The sequence below is a fragment of the Tupaia chinensis genome, unplaced genomic scaffold (genome assembly GCF_000334495.1).
Source record: "Tupaia chinensis unplaced genomic scaffold, TupChi_1.0 Scaffold000689_1, whole genome shotgun sequence".
NCBI classification, from domain to species: Eukaryota; Metazoa; Chordata; class Mammalia; order Scandentia; family Tupaiidae; genus Tupaia; species Tupaia belangeri.
The window spans coordinates 1,683,513-1,703,127 of record NW_006160212.1 but is presented as its reverse complement, the minus strand read 5'-3'; positions in this window follow the sequence as shown (position 1 = coordinate 1,703,127).

The window sequence follows — 19,615 nt, the reverse complement described above, 5'->3', positions numbered from 1 at the left end:
GGGGTAAAAGTAGGACATAGGAGAGAAAAAAAATAGTCAGGAGCTTAACTGCAAGAGAATCCAGGATGGTCTGGAGAAAATACTATTCTTGACAGATTTAAAATTTCTCCTGAAGTCCCTGGTAAAGCATAGCTAGCAACTGCCCCAGAGCTACTCTGCAGAGTATTGCATTAGATGTTCATACTTCTTTTTTTTTTTTTTTTTTTTTTTTGAGAGATTTTTGTTACAGGGCATATATGCTGGCCAGAGAGACAGAAAGCAAGAAATCACTCTCTGGGGGGGATAGCCACACAGCAGTCCCTTCTCTTCCATTCTCCCTATGGAATTTTGGGCATGCACCTACACAAGCCCAGCATGTTTTAAGCCACTGGGTCTAAAACTCGAACTATGGTTGACTACAAGGGAATCCAATAACGTAACCATTATGCCATCTGCTGGTCCCAGGTGTTCATACTTTTTAATGCATCATATGGAACCGTTTTCAGTTGTTAGGTTTATTGCTTGATAAGGGGCCCTTTACTCTCAATCCAGAGATCTGAAGCAAATCTGAATTTTTGCCACTCAACAAAACACAGATACAAAGTGGTTGGTGAGAAGGGAAAGGAAATTATGACAGTATGGCCATACTGGGAAGACATATAAAATTCTCTTCCACTGTTCAGTCAATTTACAGATGCTTTAATAGGGAGAGGGAGATGCTATGGGACTAATGGCTATGTATAGCCAACCAAGATCAGGTTAATTTTTACCTAGTGGGCACAATTGAGCAATTCATCTTCAAGACAGGAATTTTGGTTCCCTAGGGCAGAACATCTCTCATTATTTTGAACTTTAGGTTGACTGACTTCTTGGGGTCCCTTAGGAAGATCTCGAATAAGAGTATCAGACTGAGAGAAACACAACTTTGATGAATAAGATGTAGTCATTTTGCATAAAGTATGACCCTATAATAGGTTCAGGGATTCTCAATTCAATTTTTTTATCATCTTCATAAATTCCAAATTAGAGAAACTTGAGTGTTTTTTAGTGATTCTACCTAGAATTATCAAGATCTTGGGGTTAAGCACAAATGCAGTGAAGAGTGTCTCTCTAGGACATGACTGAGATCAGGGTGATCTTTTTCTGCCTTGGCTTTCTACTCATTAAACATGACCTTTAGGAAAGTTCTGGGAAATTGCACAGCAGAACATTGACTAAAATCAGACATGTAAAGGTAAAGAGATAGATAGGAGGCTAAGAACCAACATAAAATATTTCACTAATGTTCCCTGATTTTATGCTTAATAATTTTGACCTACTCATACAATTTTTATATATCTCGTTCTGTCAACTTCTTTCATCAACGTTTGGAAAGTAATCATGCAAGTATTATTCTCCCCATTTAATGGATGTATAAACTAATGTACGGAAAAAATAAATGAGGTATTGAGGGGCCTTCAGCCTAAGGGTGGCAGAGATGAGAATGCAACTTAGTTGCCTCTTACCTAGTGCAGTTTTTCACCCTGGTGACCTTATATTTAATTGTGAAAGACAGCAGAATACAATTAGACTTTAAATAGGTGAGGACCCTCTCCTGGGCTCATTTCAGAGTGTCTTTATACCAGAAGACAGGCCCTTGCTTTTAAAGTCTGTCATATCTTTTTATTTCTTTTGAAATAGTCATTAAAATGTGCCACTGGTACCCTGTGTGCTGGCTTTTGGGAGGCTTCTAAGAACGGCATTGTTATTTGTTTTGTTCAGGAGGGTTTGTGGACGAATAAATTGCATACACACAGTGTGATGGCAGCTGGCAGTCAACTGCGACTGCTGTTGTGCACTTCACAACATGTTTTATGTGACTGGGAACATTTACATTAAGGTCAATTAGGTTGCCAAAATGGAGAATCACAGCTGAGGGATGCTTAGTGGAGTGCATTGGTGTTTGGCAGGGGAAATGGAACTGATAAACCTACATGTGCCTGGTCTGCCAGCTGGTGGGTGGTCCCAGCCATGCTGCTGGAACACTATTCAATTCAATTCAACAAATATTTATTGAGTAACTAGATTGCGCAAAGCACCGGGTGAAGTGCTGATGGAACGACAAGGCAGCACAAACCATGACTTGGTTCTTAGAAAGGTTTCCAGTAACAATAGATCCACATATTTAGTAATGACTGCATGATCACCATATGTTAACACTATTATGAATCTTCATGTGCATTAACCAAACTCATGTTCATAGGAGCCCTGAGATGGGTGCTCCTATTTCCTTATGTTGTCAGTGAAGAAATTTGTGTAGTGAGGTAAGAGTATCACTAATGATTTTGATAGTTTTCCATAATATCTCCTCTCTGGTTATATGAAAGAACTGTTTCACTGTCACCTTGAAGTTGGATGTAGCCATGTTTCTTGCTTAAGCCAAAGAAATGTGAGCAGCAGTGATGTGCTTTACTTCTTAGAGAAATGCTTAATAGCTGGTGCACAATTTTTCTGCTACATGATATACCTTAATCTCCCAGATGATGGAGACTTCATCAGCCTAGGTTCTGGGGCAGGAATAAATTAAGGCAGGAACTCATCTATATAAAATACACATGAAGTAGAGTGTCATTTAAATCTCTGAGACTTTAAAGTTGCTTATTATGGTAACGTTACCTAACAGGCTTGCTAATAAAGGTAAGAGTAAGAATAATGTACATATCAAGTTAACTGATAAAAAAATATAGCACATGATTAAGTCTCAATAAAAAATAGCAGTAATAAAAACAGCTACCATTTGTTTAAGTGTTCAGCTCATTGCATACATTTTCATTAGTACTCAGAACAAATTTACAAAATTGTAATCCATAGTTTACAGACAAGAAACAGAAGCTCAGAGAGGTTAACTAGCTACTTAGGATACTGAACTACAAAGAAAAGTAGGTTTATCTGTCTCTGAAGCTCACACTGCTTACAATAAGAGCTGAAAAGGACCTCAGTCACCCTTACATTTCAGCTCCTTCACTTACAGAGTTAAAATATTTGTAAGTTCTTTCCTTTCTTCCCTCTCTACTTCTTTTCTTCCCTCTATCTAGTTTCTCACCTCTCCCTCTTCTCTCTTTAATTTCTTCTTTCCCTCTTTTCATTTCTCCATTTCTACTTTCTGTCTAATCATTTTCTCCTGATACTTACTGTTTATTTTTCATATCCTTGTAGGGGAAATGGGATTTTCTTCAAATTTGCCTCCCCATTCCTATTCCTTGACCTTAGTAACTTACTAACATTAAACTTTAACCTTTTTATTGTTATGTATTTTTAAATTTTAATTTTTACTTATTTTTATTTCTATGTTTTTATTATTGTTCATATATTAAATCACTATGCATCATTTAGATTGTGAAGAGACTTTACCCAGCATGATAGACACCTCAGTCCAGCTCAGTTGAGACCATCATACACATCCTCATCAACAGGTAATAAACTTTATCTGTGTCACACAAGTGTCTCACCTCTCCATTTCCTCCACAAATTTCCTATGTTCTTTCCCTCTCTTTTCACTTTCTCTCTAGTATCCATTACAATTTAAAAAATTTTCATGTTCTCCAGTCTTTCAGTCTCTACCATATAATGCAGACAATTGTTGTATGTTAAGTGGAGACATGCATTGTCTCTCTTTCATAGCCTGACTTGCTTCACTCAGCAACAAATCTTCCATATTCTTTCACTTTTTATCGAATTCCATGGCCTTGTTTTTTTACAGCTGAATAGAATTCCATGGAGTATATGCGCCAACAATTTTTAATCCATTCATTTGTGGACATTTCGGTTGGTTCTATGTCTTAGCAATCATGAATAAGTCTGCAATGAATATTCTTTCCAGACACCATCATGTAACAAAGTTTGGCACCAATTATCAGCCAAATAACTAACACCCTTATGTCATCTTCTTTCTATCTTGATTGTCTTAGTCTATTTTTTTTGTGTGTTGTTAAGAGAAATACCCAAGATGGATAAATTTAAGAGAATAGAAGTTATTTTGACTTACAAGTTCTGGTGTCTGGGAAGTCTAAAGGCATCACAAAATGGCAGAATCAACACTTTTTGCAAAGCAGAGCATATACAGTATTCATGTGGCTTTTTCTCTCTCTCATTCTGGTGTCATTTTCTCAGTTTGGAAATCCTACCAGAACTCCATTATGGCAGCCCTGTCCTAATGACATTATCAAACCCATAGGTCTCATCTTGGGACACCACAAAGACATTAATTTTTCATTTAACACCTTTATGATGCAATAAACACAGTCAAATCCCAACACATGGATTTCTGGGGGACAGCTAGTCATTTGCTCACAGTTTAACAGGTGCTTCAGAAACAAAATTATAGCATATAGGAGATTGGCAATATTTAGAAACATTTTGGTTATTTTAAGTGGATACTACTAACAGCTGGTGGGTAAAAACCAAGGATGTTGCTAATTATACCATACTCAACACAGCCTCCCCACCCCAAATACTCCTCCCCAATGTCAGTAGTACAAGGTTGAGAAGCCTTGCTACAAATGATCTGTAACTTTATTACCACTTCTTCAGGTTTGAATCTGGGACCTTTTGTCACACTTCCAGTTTTTTAGTTTGACTAAATTGTTTCATTTCTTTTTTTCCACAGCAGAGGTCATGTTTTATGTTTCTTCCTTCCTGAATTCTCAGTGTCAGGGGAGCCTCTGCTTATTTCTATTCACTCTTTCTGGCCATGGGTAGAGAACAGAGTCGTTCATGAACAGAGATGAAAATTAGGTCTCAAATTTCAGATAAGCCCCACTAAGAACCCTATATTACCCATTAGAACCCTGGAGTAGTAAGGATCTATCCAGATCCCTAAATTTCCATAAATTATAACTACCAAAGAATATGTCAGTTGGATGTTCATTTTCAATGGAAAAACAAATTTCAAAATACCTTATATTTGGAAATAGTATGATAAGATTTAACAGATTTCTTTACTATAAGGCTTTTCTGAAACTTTAATAACATCTTTATGGTTGAGAATCCATAAATGGACGATGATATATGAATGTTTCTTAAATATATTTTATTCTCAACATTTTTTCCTTCAAAAAAAGAATCCTTCTGGACTCTTGCTTTGTAGTACGTTATTTGTAAATTGTGACTTGTCCTACTCACTCGTTTTACTGAGGATCAAAAAGTGAAAGGACTCATTTCAGCTTATAGGGCTAGCTTTTGCTAGAGCTAGAACCAAATCTGAGTTCACTATTCTATTTAAAACATCTTAAATAACAAAATGACGTGCTGATTTCAGTGTATTCTTAAATTGTAAGGATTTCTATTCCATTCTATTGGTTTTTAAAAAGAAATTAAATACGAATAACTATCATATGGTGTATCATAGGCTACCCTCTTGCAATATTTAGGCTTACAACTAAGTTTAAATGTTTGCTAACATATTTATACATGCTTAAGACATTTGTTGATACTTCTCTTTGTATTATCAGCTAAAATGAAATTATAATTATCTTATATAATTATATAAATATAAATTTATATATATAAATCCATAACATTTTATACAAATGAATTATTTGGTGCTCTTTTATAGCAGAGTGTACCTTATTTCACTAAAATACTCCTAGTCTCATGGTTTTTCCAATATGATGCCCGGGATCATTAAACATGGGATATATTTTTCTTATCTTGCATCCATTGAAAGTAGAACTTTAAAATATGAATAAGGGGGAAGGAAAAGAGTAGGGTAGGACTATGAATAAGGGGGAAGGAAAAGAGTAGGGTAGCTAGGAAAGAAGAGAAATTTATGACATGTGGCTGCGACTTTACAATAAACTGCATAGAGTTCTAATCATCTTTTTATGCTTTTCTCACTTTCTATGTTTAGCAACACTCGTTGCTTAACTTTACAATTTTCTAACTTTAGAATACCTTATGATGATCCTCTTATTTCCCAACTCAGATAAAATCTTCACATTATCCAGAAAGACTTAATTTGATCAGTTTTAAATTTTTTAAATGTCATATTTATGTATCTCAAACCATTTCTTATATTATAAAAGTGTCTCCTTTGGGAATGTGTGATGCTTCTAATTAAATTATGAAAGTACTATCTGAAAAAAATATGTTGCCTTTGAAAAATCTCTATATCTGGGGCCCGTTCATGGCCTGGTTCTTAAAGGAGCTGGACCCCACATGATCAACCTGCGGTTTGAGTCCAAGATACAGTGATTTAAAAGACACAGCTGGTATGTGTGTGTGCATGCCCCAAATCCTAAAAGCAGGGAGAAAATGAAGAGATTGTGGCATATTCATGCCCCATACGGGGAGGAGTGCTTTCTCCCGTTCCCTTGCTCTCTGTTCTTCTCTCATGAGCTCTCTGGCAAATAAAAGCTAGAAACAAACAAACAAAAATTTTATCTTCCTCATCATATAGCTGTACTTTGCAGATTTTTCACCCTTAATATAAATTTGTAAAATAATCTATTCTTTAAGTTTTTTTCACATTCTCTTTCAAAATACCAATGAATAGGCTTTCTCATTTCCCAATCCTGACTTTTTTTCTATTTTTCTCAGGAAGTTTCAACCTCTGATGGCATAAGTGGAAAGAAAAAAAAAATGCATGTAGAAACTTGCTTCTCTTATATAAAGCTTTAAAATGTTTTGTTGAAAAGAATAAGGTGATATAGTAAATACAGTAGACCCATGTCTCTTGTCTTTGCTCTGATACTAATTAGCTAAGCAACCTTGAGAAAGTCATCTTACCATTCTAGACCTTCATTTTCTTATCTTTAAAATGAGCTATAGTGTTTTCTATATGAGTTACCACACAGGACTGTTTGAAAGAACAAATACTATCACATAAATACATTTTGGAGTTGTGGAGCACCGTTTAATTGCAAACACTATCATGAATAGGAAATAATAGAGTCTCCAAGTAGGGCAGTACTTTGAAAACATTTAGTCCAGTCCTCTTATGTTAGTGATGAGGAGAATGGATACTAGAAGGTTACAGAACTTGTTTCAAAGTCACAGAACTGGTTGATGCTAGAGCCAAGAAAAGAACACAAGAATTGAATCACTCGATTCTATTTCTACTAAAATTTGACTTCCAAGTCTCGAGCTCCTATGATCTCTCCAGATTATTAAAAGGTTTCTATACTGCCATCCCCCATTATGGAATGGTTTCTATACTACCATGTGTAGTTTCTATACTACACACACATATCAAGTGTGAGTATTGAAAGATTTCAACATCATAGTCCCTAACATTTGTGTTTGTTCTTACTCTTCAGCAATTCTAGGCATTTGGAGTTTAACTCTAAATTGGCGTGCTGGCCAAGTCCCTGGGTGACTGTATAGTCTGTGGGCTAATATCTTTTTCCCTTGGCTTGCCTGTACTAAGCCAGCTTTCTTTGAAAATCATGGGCAGAATCTTTGACTTTTCTGACTTGATACCCTGACCTCCCACTTTGTGTGAGTTTTCCTTTCTAGATAGAAAATGTCTTCCAGCCACCTGCGCATTTGCACAGCAGAGGTGAATCTGGTTTACAGTCACCAACTGCCCTAGTTAGCACATATCACCACCCCAGACCAGTTCTCTGGGATATTCTTTGTTAATTTATCATTTAAAAATAGATAGATTCTTTGAAAAACATACAATACATGGGTTTTTAAGCAATAAGATTAAGTACAGATTTTATCAACCATCTTTAGCCTTCTGACTCAGACAAGATTTTTTTTTGAGTAAATAATACCATCCTTCATTATTTATTATCATTAGTGTTATTATCATTGCCAGGAACATGAAATATAAAAAAAGCTTTATTCATTAACACAGCTCAATTTGTATTTTTCCTATTCTTGAAGACAAAGTTGTATTATTAATAGTTGCTTGTGAATCTCATCAACCTATTATTTCTTTTTGACAGTGAAAAAAGTCAGAAAATCCAGGCACTTTCTGTTGGCAGGAGTCAGATGGAACTCATCTATACAAAATGGAATGAAAAACTGTTTGATGAGCTAGACTTGAAGCAGCAGGACAGGCATCATATATCTCATTGTTTTATTTGCCTTCTTTGGTCCTCCAATAACTATTCCCAATTTTATTTTGCATCATCTGTTTCCCAAAAATATACTCCTTTGGCTTTTATATTTATAGGTCCTGTTTTCCTTTTCATTCCTTTTATGTTCTTTTTTTTTTTCCTCCTTTTTTCTTCCCTCCCCAATTATTCTATGGTGGTTTTTATTGACTTTAGCCTTTGATAGCTCTATGTATTTGAAAGCAGCCATTCACCACCTCCTCTAGAGAAGTACCAATAAAGTGCAAAACCATTATCACAAAACTGTTTCTCAAAGTTTTGTCACATCCCAGACAGTTTCATGAAGATATGCTGAAAGGATTTGCTTTGTTTGTTTTTGCTTTAGGGATTGCTAAGGGCAACAGGCAGTCCTGAAAGGGATTGTAAATCATGAGTTATTGTGACACATCCTATTTGTTTCTGGGGGTATATTTTTTTCTTTTTGGCCAAAAAATTTAAAGTTTTATTGAAAATTATTTTCTGATGCTCCATGCCATACTAGAAAAGTGGTGCATGTTTTCTGCCTTGTAATCTTAAAAACTTTAAACTATTTTAAAATATTTTCAATCTTGAGCCAATGAACACTATATTAAGAGGGCAAAGAGAGAGAGAGACAGAGAGAGAGAGAGAAACTTCATAGAGTATTTGCAAGACAAATTCCAGGAACTTACTGTGAATTGGAGAAAAGAAACAGGCAAAGTAGATCACTGATTTTCAAAAAAATATATTCAATGTGTTAAGTCTCCTCTTTTTTTTTATTTTTTTTTTTTGTTTTGGAGAAATTTTTCACTATAGGGCACATGCGCTCGCCAGACAGACAGAGACAGAAAGCAAGAAATCACCCCCAGGAGGGATGGTCATGCCGCAATCCCTTCTCCTCCATTCTCCTCTCAGGATCTTGTGCACGCACACACGCGCGCCCGGCGTGAGTTTTAAGCCACCGGGTCCAGAATGTGAACTGCAGTCGACTACGTGGGCGTCCAGCGACATAGCCATTACGCTCACTGCTGGTTCCCAATCCTCCTCTTGATAGAACTCATGTTATAAAGAGAGGCAATTGGGAATTCCATTTGCATTGATTTTTCTCTAACCTGGTATGCCTCTGGTCTGAAAATATGAATAGCCCAGAAGCTAAGCTATACTAGGGTGATGACTGGATTCATTTTGAGTGGATGACCATTTATTTTTGTTTGTTTGTTTATATTTTGGAAATCATGATGGGAAATTCTAAATGTATTCATGCAGAGTATTAATCCATGCATCAACAAGTCTTAAGCCCAAGACTAGAGAGGCTGTAGTCAACTGCATATTTTACTACAATGTGCCTTCATTTTCCCATATGAGGGTCACCTTGTGGTGGGCCCACAGAAGATGGACATGAAAAAAAAAATAAGGGCAACCAGCAGTTAGCATAATGGCTATGTCGCTGGACTCCCACGTAGTCGACTGCGGTTTGCATCCTGGACCCGGTGGCTTAAAATTCACGCCGGGCACGTGTGCGTGCGTGCCCAAGATCCCGAGAGGAGAATGGAGAAGGGATTGCGGCGTGACCATCCACCCTGGGGGGTGATTTCTCGCTTTCTGTCTCTATGTCTCTCTCTGTCTGTCTGGCGAGCGCATGCGCCCTATAGCAAAAAGCCTCTCAAAAAAAAAAAAAAAAAAGGAGTTTAAGTCTAATAATGTAGAAAAAAATTTTTTAAGTAATGCTTACCTTTCAGGGAGCTGAAGAAATAATCAGAGAGAGACTTAAAAACAAGAAAGTAACTTGGAATTTACAAAAGGAGGTATGATGAATGAATAGGCATTTTTTTTCATCTGTATTCACCTTTAATAAAGTATTTTAGGAAAGTGAGTATTAAAAGGAATATATTGAAGTCAGTGAAATTAGGAAGGCATGCTTTGATTTGTGGAAATGCAATTCTTTGCCCATACCAGTAGAATCCAAGAGCAAAATTAGCTATCCATAAGACATCACAGTTGTCTAAAAGATACTTATAATATAGATTTTTTTTTTCTGAATTAAGGTATAATTTTTAATAACATTGGTATTTATATATCAATGTACATTTTCTACTATACTATTTTGTACTTTCATCAGTTATTGAACATTTAACAAACTTTACTGATAAATTGATGAAAGCAAAATGAATACAAATTTTTCCTCATTTGAAAGTTATCTTCTGACAGTGCAAATTTAATACAATTGTGCCAAGGACTTCTCATCTACCCTCTGAACATAAGCTACAGAGGAAAATATAAATTTGTTAATTAATATACTTTAAAAAGTAAATAAAGGTTCAAGGCAATAATAGTACTTACACATTTAATAGACGTCTTATTAGAGTGATTGATTCTTCCATTTGCTCATTAAAATTTTTATTCTATGTATATTTCTACATTTCTTTTCAAATCTAGGATTCTCTGTATAACTTGATGACTTCAAACCCATGCACTGGCCTAGGTTTGTCTTGAATTTTTTTTTTCTTTTTTAATGATGTATGTGATCTCTTTCCAAACCACCTTAAGGAAAGAGGTAATAGGACATAATTTATCTTTGTATAATTCCTCTAATTCCTGGCAGCTTGCTATGGAATCAAGTAATTTTCTCTTCATGCTACTTGCTAAATAAAGTGTGTACACAAATATATATGTGTGTATATGTGTGTATACATATATATATACACTATGTCGCACCTACCTCTCCTCCAAATGTAAGATTAGTATCACATCAATATTTTGTACTTTGTCTTGGATTTAGTTATATATCCCAAGCTAAATTATATCTTATTAAATTGCAGACTGAGTTATCATTCAGGGAACTTTGATCTACCCATTATAATGTACTGTTTTAATGTCATTATTTTTATTTGGGAGTTTTTAAATTTTTTTTAATTTGGCTTCATGAAAATACATACTCATGCTTTTTCATTTATTTGTTTTTATTTACCAGGGAAGATATACATGGAGAATTCAGAAAGTTCATGGAAAAATGAAATGGAGGGATGAGTTAATTTTGGCACAAAAAATGTTGAAATCTATGCCTAGTTTTTTCATAATATGAACTTTTCATGAACATTTTGGAGACACTTCACAAAGTGAAGTCTCTGAGTACGAACTCTACAATGCAATTATCACTCTTGGTATGAGGTAGGCAAAGGAACGCTTTCATTGTGTGTTTATTTCTGAACCTTTCTTGCCTATTCAAAATCCTCAAGTCCAAATTACAATAAAGCTACTTTGAGTGCCTTATTTAGTTCCCATTACAGGTAATGTTTACCATGGAGATTTTGTTTCCATTACCCTTTCTACCCTTTCAGTCACAAGGGTATCTGATTCTAAGTCAACCAGTGGCCATTTCTGCCCAAAGAATGCTTTTCTACTTACCTCATAAGCACTCGTTTTTAGATAGGGAAGCTTTATAAAGAAAGAGGTATCAGGTATAGCTTGGCTAAGAACTGGTGTTAATTTGCCTGAGACAGCCTCAATTTGTCTTTGCTGTTCTACTCTTTCAGCTGTCAAGATCAACCAGTCTTTTCTCAACAGTAGTAATGTAGATACTCTGTCCTTCGTGTCATTAACTGCCATATTCTTACACACGTAATTTCGAGGATGCTCCTATCTAAAATGAACTGAGAGAACAAGACTGAACACAATTATCGCCTTCCAACAGGGAGCCAATTCAGAGCCATCTCTGGTTACTATATCCACAGAGACTATCTCAAGCTCCTTTAAAAGCTGTTTGTTTTGGAACCCACAATCTCCATATGTTGTGTATTTCTCTTCTAATTCCATCATAATCCCACCCAGATGTTACCAGATCATCTATAAACTATGGACTACTATATAGTAAATTTAGCTACCAATACAACACCTTCTGTGTAGTAAAGAGGGAATAATTAGAACATATGCAAACATATGAACAATGGTAGTAGTAACTGGAAATAAATGAAAGCAAAATCCTTATTTCTACTGCATATTGCAACACTTTAGCTTATTTCTTTTTCTTTCATTCTTTTTCTTTCTCGCTTCATATTCTATAATCTCAGGCCCCCATCCAGAACCCAGTTAGGCAGAACTCATAGTGTAACAGTGTAAGAAAAACCCATGCTTGTCAAGAATCTGGGCCTCTGTGATCTTGCCCATTCAATTGGTGGAAGACCACTGTAACTTTTGTCATTGATTAGTTATACATGACAATAAATAGGGAATCCTTTGTCTTCCAAATTCACCTGATAAAAAACAATCGGCTGATTGAGTGGTTGTTATGGAGGCTGGATTCCCTATGACTGACAGGGAGGCTCAAGTCCTGGACCCAGTGACCTGAAAAAGAAATAGGCGTGGGAACCAGCAGTTAGCATAATGGCTATGTCGCTGGACTCCCACGTGGCTGACTGCGGTTCGTGTCCCGGACCGGGTGGCTTAAAACTCAGGCCGGGCACGTGTGCGTGCGTGCCCAAGATCCCGAGAGGAGAATGGAGGAGAAGGGATTGTGGCGTGACCATCCCCCCTGGGGGGTGATTTCTCGTTTTCTGTCTCTATGTCTCTCTCTGTCTGGCGAGCGCACGCGCCCTACAGTGAAAATCTCTCAAAAAAAAAAAAAAAAAAAAAAAAAGAAATAGGCGTGGGTCCAAAATTCTAAAAGGAGAAATAGAGAAGAGATTCTTGCATGGCTATCCTCTAAGGGAGGTGCTTTTTCACTTTTCCTCTCTCTCACTCTCTGGCTTCTGGCTGTCTCTTTCTGGCAAGCGCAAGAATTCTCTAGCAAATTTTTTTAAAAAAATTGACTCAAGGTTTCTACATAGATCAGTAATACCTTTGTTCACCTGTTTCTCTAAAAATAAGGAGTTTAAAATGGCTAACATGCAATCTTAAATTCCAACTTAATAAAATACACCTTTTCTCTGGATAAAATTATCCTTCTTTTACCTTTATCACAATAGAGGAACAGAAACCAATGATTTTAAGATTCATTCATTAAGAATAATCAGGAAAGATTCAATCCAACAGCTCTAAACCAGGGTCTCTGTGTTGTTCTGGGGAAAAAAAAAATATGTGTTTCATAGTATAGATCATATTTGGAAGACAGGTTTATAAGGAAAGCCTAGTGAATCCTATTTAGATCAAGCCACTTTAGTTCTGAAATGGCCACTGTTGGTCGCCAATCCCAGCACTCACTGTTCTATCCCACTTTTTGTAAAGAATTTCACTTTTGTTCAGCTACCTGCCATTTAGGGGAGATAATACTATTCTGAATTCTTAAACCAACATTCACAATTTTATTACACTTGAGAATGAGCATATATACACATGTCTTCTGAGGGATAAAACATATATATAGATAGATACTATGTAAAATGAATTATTTTAATAATTGAATATAATAATAAATTATATTATTGTAATATATATATATATATATATATATAGATATCTATATATAAGCAAATATTTATGTGTTTATATTTAATACATATTTATTTGTTAGTCTTAATAAAATAAAACAAGAAACAAATGACCTTACTTTTAGAAGATGTTGTTTTATAGTTTTGTGATATATTTAACTTTAGCAGTTCTTTGACATTTAAATGAAGGTGGAGTTTCACTTAGAGCAAAATGTTGAGACTGAGCCATCAGATAGAAAGTACACTGTCATACTAGGAATATGCCCAAAGTCTGGGAAAACTGAGAGGAAGCGATAATTCTCCCTTGTAGAATTGTGAAATGTGTAGCAAAAAGTATTTTATTTATATGCTTCTTTAAAAAAATTGTTTATTTTATGAATGAGAGCGACAGAGAGAAAGTAAAACAGAGAAAGAGAGAATACTTCCAACAGGATCTTTTTTTTAAAGAATAATTTTATTTAACTCTATTTGTTATTATTATTAATTTGACCAGAGATAGAGAGGAAAAAGAGAAAGCAAACCATCAGGTCCAGGACTTGAACCATGATCAGTCATATCAAAGTCCAGCACCTTTAACTACCATGCTACCTGCCAGTCCCCCAAAAGGATCTTGATGCTACAACCCACTCCCAATCTTCAGTCACCTCCAGATCATGGTCACATGCATGCTGGTGTACTCAAGGAAGTCTCTCAACTTGAATTGGGAACTTTCCCATGTAGGATTACCTCTCAGAATATCTTATTTCACACTGTGCCATCATCTAGCCTCCGAGAAGGTGATTTTCTTTAGAACAAGTATTAAATAGAAGTTTATCAGGGAAATATGGCAGGAAAAAGTGATTCAGGTAGAAGGACTAGAGTACGCAGAACCACAGAGGCTTAAAAGAACATGTCATATTAGAGTACATTTTTCAGTGGGTCCGGGGTGGGATGTTAGTCAGGGCATAAAGATGGAAAAGTTAATCAGCGCCTGATCTTGGGGATCATTTTATGAGTTGTTATAAGGAATGTGAAATTCTATTGTATTGAATAGGAGCAACTGAAAGTGCTTCATGATTGCATGTTCAGACCGACTTCTAGAAAAGGTCCTCAAGGGCTAACAGGTGGCATAGAAGGTAAGGTGCTAGATCATGGGGCTGGCAGGTGGCGTGGTGGTTAGGGTTGCTGGACTTCCACTGTGGTAACAGTTTGAGTCCCAGACCTGGTGGCTTACTTTCTCACTTTCCCTCTTTCTCTCAGTCTGTCCCTCTTTGGTCATATGAAAATATATTAATAAAGTTAAATAAAATAATTTTCTTTTCTTTAAAAAAAAAAAAAAAGTGCTGGATCACACATGACCGATTCCCTGCTTCTAGTTCAGAAGTTCAGACCTGGTAGCTTGAAAAATCATGCCAGTGCATGTGTACACAAGATCCTGAGAACAGAATGGTGAAGAAAAAACTGCAGTGGGGCTGTTCCCCTTGGAGGGGGTGACTTATCACTTTCTCTCTTTTTTCTTCTCTCTCTCTCATTTCTGGAGAGCACAGACATCCTATAGCAAAAAAAAAAAAAAAAATCTTGAGAAAGAAGATGGATGAAAAAGTGTGTATTTAGGCTTCACTTAATTTACTAACTCCTACCTTTCAGAAAAATCTATGTCCTGCAGCTGACCCAATTGTTGAAATCTGGTGTCATTATGCCAAAATTTATAGCAAGTTTTTCATAAAATTTTTCCAAATATTTTGTCTTCAACCTAGAACCACTAATGTCTTTAATTTTTGATGCACTTTTCCCATTCTTAAAGAATAGCATCAATTGTGTTCATGCTGCTTTTCTTCTCTCCTAAATTACATTGAAAACTTCTGCCAAAGGCATAAAATCATTGTTTAAAAAAAATTCAATCGGCCCATCTGTTGCAGAAGTGACACCTTCCCTGAAGACTGCTAACACAGTTTTCTCCCTCTCTAGCAGTCAATGTTGCTTCTAACTTCTCCAGTGGAGTCTTTAGAGAAGACCTAGATTTTTTCCTCTTTTCAGTCTCACTCCCTAAAACAGAGACCAAATTTTGGCTTGGATGGAAGTGACTCCTTTTCACATCAAAATTTCTTTCAAGGTTGGTATGATTTAGTCTCAAAATAGTCATCATATCCTTTATTTCCTGAACCATTCATTAGATTTGCTCTTTACATAGGCTAATCTAGCAAGGGCTTAGACTCAGCAAAGAGGAACCTGGTCTGGGTCTGGACCTCAACTTTAAGGCATCCTTTTAGCCTTCTTATAGCACATGCCTCTGCACACTGGAGGATTCCTTTCTTTCTTTCTTTCTCTTTCTTTCTTTCTTTCTTTCTTTCTTTCTTCTTTTTTAGCAGAGATTTTTGCTATTAGGCATGTACACTTGCTAGAGAGACAAGAGACAAAGAGACAGAAAGCAAGAAATCACCTCCCTGAGAGATACCCATGCCACAATACCTTCTTCTCCATTCTCCCCTCAGGATCTTGGGCACCCATGCACATGCACCTGGCATGAGTTTTAAGTCACCGGGTCCAGGACTGGACCCTTGGTTGGCTATGCAGGAGTCCAGCCATATAACCATTATGCCACCTGGTGGTCCCCACTGGAGGGTTTCTATGACGCTGTGCAGATGTGCTCAGTTAGAGCCCCTGCTCCTCTTTGATATAAAATTTCAAGTATCAGGAACCTTGGGATTTTCTGCCAAAACAAATCCAGGCTCACTTTTTAGGACTCTGCAAACTTCTTCTTTAAGACTTGCCACTGAGGAAGTGGCTATTATATCTGGCCCTAGGGCCAAGGAGAGGAGGGAAAAGGGCAACTCTTTATGACGTGTGTGGATGGAGTTTGATATGCAGGCTCTCCTCACACTGCGCCTGGCACAGAACAACAAAGGAAGAGTCAAAGAATTTCAAATCAAATGTGTCCTTCTGGGTTGTGATGAGGATATATTTATCAAAGCAGGAGAAATAAATGTTATTGAATAGGTTACTAGCTTGACTAATTTTTTTTAATAAAGCATTTAATCATGTGCTATGTAGGTCTCCATTTGAATTCTTGCCCCAAGAGCCACACATGATAGAAAGAGTGATAATGAGGTATGGTTTGATGGATTATAGATAGCTCCCTCGTTCTAGATTTTTTTAAGCTTTATTAATTTTTTTTCATAAAAAGAGGCAGAAAAAAAAAAGGCAGAATGAGAGAGAAAAAAAAATAAGCATGCTCACCAAGTTTTCAGGCCATGATGGTCATGCTCACGTGCTTATCACCAGCATGTACAGGTTGACCTGGGAACCAAATCTTGATGTTCCATTTAGCTTCCAGCACAGCAGAACATCACACTATTGTTGAGCTGTAGTGTCTGGACCTAAGATGTTCTTTTACAGCCAGGTGTTCCTTGTTCAAATGCAAATTTACCTGAGGCTACCAATTATGTGGGATTAGCATTTCTAAATTCTTTCCTGTGGCAGTTTTGGAGAAATAGTTTTATTAAATAGAATATGGAAGAGTTTTGAAAATAGACGCTGACTGCATGTATCTGAGAAGACTTTGTGGAATTCAAGGGGAAGGAAGTGAAAAAGAACATATAGAGTGACTACGCAAAGTTTAGTAAACTTCCTGAGGTATCAGTTACTTGTTAAGTTCCGCTGCATCAGAATCCCATCCCAGAACTTTGGATCCCATGTGTTTGTCCATGTCTGCGATGAACTTCTTCTAGGACTTGTGCTTTTCTGTGACTCATAGCAATGAGACGAGGTGTACTGTATCCAATACCATCTCTGAACTGACAGATTTCAGGGCTTACACAAAGAATGTTCTGTTTCAGACTTTTTCTTCTTTAGGATAAAAACACATTTTATTCACATGGGGATTTACTGGTTGGTTGACCTATATATATTTTTTTAACTTCTTTTTTCTTTTCTTCCTTTCTTTTATTCTGAACCACAGAGGACAATGAATTTGAAGAGGCTCTAAACATTGACATGCCTTGTTCATGAACACATCAATAGGGTGCTAACTTTTCATGTATGAGTGAGTGTGTATATGAGAGATTGTGTGAGACCATGAGAGATTTCCTTCTTTATAATTACGGTAAAGGCAGTGTGTGAAAACAGAAATACCACAAATTTATGGGTTGAAGTTTTTGTAATTGTTATGGTTTAGCAGAAGGGACCAGCTCTACCAATCTCAAAGGAATAGTATACAGAAATGAAATATAATGGTTCACTAAAAGCTATATTCCTGATCTTCTTCCCTGGAAAAGGTGGAGGTTAGATAGGACTTAGAGATAATGGATGGTTTCAAGACTATTTAAAAAATCAGAGTACATCTCTGGGTTAGAATTTCTCTTTGAATAGCTGAGAGATAAGAAATGTTATCCATAGGATGCTATTTTAAGACTGTGCCTTATCTTACACATATTCTGAAATTGGACATTAGTCTAAACAATGCATATAATAAATACTATGGTGAAATGTTTATTCCAAGCTGTATATTGGATAGCATATGTTAAGGGCTTACCATGTGTTGAGCTTGCATTACATAAAACATTATCTCACTGTAGCCTTACAACAATTCCTGAAGGACTAGGTACAATTTCTTTATTTCTTTTCTTTCATGTTTTTGTTTTGTTTTGTTTTGTTTTAATTTTTAGGGGAAATGTTCACTCACCAGAGAGAAATAAAAAAGGGAGGAGAGATGAAGAAGTCACCCACCAATGGGGAGTGGTCACGCTGCTATCACTCCTCTATTTCTCCATCCAGCTGGGATTTTGGGCACATATGCACATGTACCTGGAATATTTTTCTAGTTATTGGGGCTAGGATTCAAACCATTAGCCATGTGAAATCCACATACCACTAGGTTACCAAAGAAAGAGAGATCTCATAGTGAAGGGAGGGAATGGATTTAAAAATAAGTCCAGAATAAGGTGCAAATGGTTACAAATGCCCATTGGAAAGATTTCAACAAAGTAAACTATTGAAGGAAACACTTATTGTTTCAATTACTACCATGAGTCATAAATTCAAGTGAAAACAAAAACATTCAATGCCTAATATGTACAAAGCTGAGTAAAACCTCTATAGGAGATCAAAATGTGAAATAAACATAACTTGGACTTCTCATGAGAAAGCAGATATTCAAACATAAATTCTAATATAGAGTGATAAATGCTCAACCATAGGATGCATAACATCAAGGGGCAGGACTGAAAAACTCAACTCAGCACCTCGGGATCAAGAGTGGCTTTACAAGGATGGGGACAAAGGGTCTAGATAATGAGATGTGTATGGAATAAGAACCCATATTATAGAAGGAAATTTGCAGAAATCATTGGCTGAATAAAACATGCAAAGAAACAAAAACTTTTTAAATATCTAACCAACACAGGAAAGGAAAACTTACATTAGAAAATGAATAGACAAAAATGAAATTATTCTTCCATATCCTACTGGCAAAATAAGATTTGTTGTTGTCATTATTGTGGTTTTTTTTAATTCCAAGAGTGAGAGAGACAGCATCCCTGACAGTGTTCTGATGCCATGGTCAATCCCTGGCCTCCGTCAGTCCGGATCGTGAGCACACACACCCAGAGTACTCAAGGAGGACTCTGAACAGGAACCCAGAACATTCCTATATGGTTCTGCCTTGCAGAGTGTCATGTGTTCCACTGCGCCATTGCCTGACCTCAAAATAATATTCTTGGATCTATCAGCTACAGTATTTCATGAGAGAGTCAAACTCTCTCAAACTTAAAAAGAAAAAAAAATACGAATACACACAGGAAGTTTGATTTTGTTTTCTTCCAACTACTGCTTTCAATGCCCTTCTCCATATTCTTCACAACCCACTTCTCTCAGATCACACAACCCCAAGCAAAGTGATACTATTCCTAGATAAACACATCCTCCCAAGCACTGAATAATATTTAATATTTCTCCTCAGGTGGTAGGGGAAAAGAAATGTTGGGGTGCTTGTTGTCACCATTCAGAACTTATCAGATTTTAACAGTCAGGGATGCTATGTATACACTCTGAAAAGACAAACGAGGTCAAAGTAGTATCTGAAAATAGCCAGAAGTTAAGAAGTCGCATAATAGGAAGCTGTAAAGTGCTACCCAAACAGATGAACAAGAGAAATCAAGCAGAGAGAGAAGCAGGAAT